The sequence below is a fragment of the Dasypus novemcinctus genome, chromosome 30, assembly GCF_030445035.2.
Source record: "Dasypus novemcinctus isolate mDasNov1 chromosome 30, mDasNov1.1.hap2, whole genome shotgun sequence".
In the NCBI taxonomy this organism is placed as follows: Eukaryota; Metazoa; Chordata; class Mammalia; order Cingulata; family Dasypodidae; genus Dasypus; species Dasypus novemcinctus.
The window spans coordinates 15,109,897-15,113,525 of NC_080702.1; the positions used below are offsets into that span (position 1 = coordinate 15,109,897).

At 40.0% G+C, this 3,629-nt stretch overlaps 1 pseudogene; it reads left to right on the forward strand.

Annotated features, from left to right (window-relative positions):
• Positions 1-1,674: 1,674 nt before the first annotated feature.
• Positions 1,675-3,391, forward strand: LOC101414145 (G2/M phase-specific E3 ubiquitin-protein ligase pseudogene; annotated as a pseudogene).
• The last annotated feature ends 238 nt before the right edge of the window (positions 3,392-3,629 follow it).

The window sequence follows — 3,629 nt, forward strand, 5'->3', positions numbered from 1 at the left end:
TCTGATAATGCTGTTTTAATGTCCCCCACTATAACTGTAGAGGCATCTATTTCTTTACTTAGTTTTTCCAATATTTACCTCAAGTATTTTTAGGAGTCTTGGTTAGGTCCATAAATGTTTATGTTTGTCCTTTCTTCTTCATAGGTTATCCTTTTTTATACAAGTTTTATTTTTTCTCCCCCCCCCATGGCTTTTTACATGCTGTCTGCCCTCTGTGTCCATTCACTGCAGTCTCTTCTGTGTTCTCCTTTGTCTCCCTTTTTGTTGTGTCATCTTGCTGCGTCAGCTCTCCATGTCATCTGTGGGCCAGATGGCACTACATGGCATTTGCAAGTGGCACTCCATGGCATCTACAGGCCAGGCAGCACTCTGTGGCATCTGTGGGCCTTGCAGTGTTCTGTGGCATCTGCAGGCCAGTTGGCACTCTGTGGTGTCTATGGACTGCACAGTACCATGCAGCACACGGGTAAGCCTGCCTTCACAAGGAGGCCCCAGGATGTAAACCAATGGCCTCCCATATGGTAAACGGGAGCTCATCTGATTGAGCCAGAGCTGCTTCCTACAATAGTTTTCTTTTCAAGTGTGTTTTGTCCGATATTAGTATAGCTACTCCCACCTATTTTTGGTTATTGTTTGTATGTAAAATTATTTTCCAACTATTTACTTTCTGCATCCTTTCATCTCTGTGTCTAAGGTGAGTTTCTTGTAGATAGCATATAGATGGGTCCTATTTTTGCATCCATTCTGCCAGTCTCTGACTCTTGGTCAGAGAGTTTAATCCATTAACATTCAATGTTACTACTGTAGAAGAATTCATTTATTAGCCATATTTTTAGGTTTCTGATGTCATATATTGTTTATATTTCTCTTTATGTTTTTTTTCTTACACTCTCGTCCAACTCTTTCCTGGTTTTCCTTTCAAACTGCAGAACTCTCTTTCAAAGAGAGTGCAGGTTTCTTATTGACAGATTCTCTTAATTTCTGTTTATCTGTGAGTATTTTGAGCTCTCCCTCATTTTTAATTGTGAGCTCTTCAGAATAGAGATTTCTTAGCTGGAAGTTTTTCATTTAGCACCTTAACTATGATATACCACTGCCTTCTTGCCCCTATGGTTTCAGAAGAGAAATTACCACTTAATCTGTATTAGTCAGTCAAAGGGACACTGATGCAAATTATCAGAAATGGTTGGTTTTTATGAATGTTATTTATTTTGTGTAATAGCTTACAGTTCCAGGCCATAAAACATGAGTCATTTCCTTCACCAAAGTCTATTGCTACATCTAGGGGCATGATGGCTCCTGTTGTCTGAGGGTTCTGGCTTCCTATGTTCCTCTCTTCCTGAGGCTTGCCTCTCTGGGTTCAACTGCTCTGCCTGCTTCACAAGGTCAGCTGTAGACCATCAGGCAAATGGCTCTCTCTCTCTCTCTCCCTAGGACTTGATTCTTTCTGGGTTCAATTGCTTTGCATTCTACTGTGTGTTTACTTACTAGGCTCCAGGTAAAATCTCCCAACTCTGTCCTTTGCCATGTCTTTTCTCTGAGAGTCCCTCCCCACCAAGGTGAAGGGACTCAACACCCTACTCACATGGCCCAAAGTCCTAATCATAACTTAATCAATTAAACATGATACTTGTGACAGAGCATTTTACAAATATAATCCAATAACCCTGTCTTTGCAAGAAATCTGTCACTTTAGTTGGATATGATGCACCCCGATGTAAAAAGTTATTATCATTTTACATGTGGCCTTCAGAGAGAATGCATTTTCCAGATTACTGGCAATTTTGTGTCATTTCGTTGGAACCATCAACCTGTTCAAATAATTACATCTAATAGTTATAGAGAGTCCTTAGCATGTACCATTTGGAATTTATTGAGCCTATTCCAACATATAGTATATAACCAAGTCCTTGTAGTAAGAATGCTTGGTTTCACAGAAACGGTTTACAATTTTAAGCAATAAACGCAGGAGTGTTCTTCTTCAGATGCACGTATGCAATAATAGTGATACATTTCAGAAAGAGATGTTGAAAATGGGAATTCATATTCCTGAAAAAGATGTGTCTTGGGAACTAGAGGAAAATGATTATTGAGAGATTTTGCAGCACCATGAGCCTTGTGATGTCCAGGGATGTTGCTGCAAAGGGCAAGAATAGAATGCACCTGACAGCAAATGAGAAATAAAACACTGTCAATGTTGTGGTTCTAGTGAAACCCATTTAGACTGTTGCTCACCACAATCATGGGAACAAAATTGGGAGTGTTCAGAATGTGGAAGGTATCATCTACAATTCAGGGGATTTCAAAAGAAGCCAAAAAACACACTCAGCCCAATTCAAATAACATGGACATTACTGATTGTTTGTTAGAAGAGTCATCACCGAAATTACTCAGTCACCTGGAGCCCAGATCTAATGAGAACACCCCTGGAAGTCCCACTGGTCTGGACAGGAGCAAGGAATCAACCTGTTAGAAGAAGGCAAGGCAGCAAATTAAGAAGAGTTTTTAAAATGTATTAATAGAGTTAGGATTCCCAATTAAAAGAAAAACTAAAAACTTATATATCAACAAAGCCAATATCTGGAATATTGCCTTAGATAGATTCAGAAATCAAAGCTTTAATCCTGTATACTCAATTGAAATAGCCTATGTAAGCGAAAATGATGAATTTGGCCAAGAGCATCCTGGATCAAGACAAGAGTTTCTGAGTCTTTCAATGCAGCATCTTGAAAGCTCATCACTGTTTGAAGGGTCCTTGTCAAAGAACTTGTCCCCTAATGCCCAAGATAAATACTACAACAAATATGGCTGACTTTATCTCAGCAATAAATGAATGCTCTAATTACCTACAGATTATTGGATGTCTTAGACATTAAGTGGTAAATATATGTTGGTAAAAGACATACTTTTCTACCGTGTAATTAAGAGAGCCCAAACAACCTTTGGGAGTTTTAAGCAGGGTCTGAAAATTCTTCACATTTTAGATAAAATTCTGACTTCTCCAGAAGCATTTTGCAGCATCCTCTCTCATAAACCTTATAATCTTTCTGTAAAAATTCTTAGTGATCTTTTTACAGTCTACCCATTGTCTAACATAAAACTTTGGGATTTTGGAACAGTTACTTACAAGCTATTGAAAATTGTAAATCTGCAACAACAATGGAAGATATTCTTATTTTTGCAACTGGTTGCAGTTCCATTCCACCTACTGAATTTAAACTCACTCCTTCAATTGAGTGCCTGCATATGGATTTTCCTATTAGAAACAAGTGTAGTATCTCTTCCAATAACTAATACATTTAAAGAATTTCAAGAAAATATGCACTTTGCCATAAAGAAAAACACTTTAAGACTAGAAAAGGGAGAAAGTTCTCACTATGTGGGACATTAAAATGTTTCTTTGGGGAAACGGACTTTGGCCCAGTGGTTAGGGCGTCCGTCTACCATATGGGAGGTCCGCGGTTCAAACCCCGGGCCTCCTTGACCCGTGTGGAGCTGGCCATGCGCAGCGCTGATGCGCGCAAGGAGTGCCGTGCCACGCAAGGGTGTCCCCCGCGTGGGGGAGCCCCACGCGCAAGGAGTGCGCCCGTGAGGAGAGCCGCCCAGCGTGAAAAGAAAGAGCAGCCTGC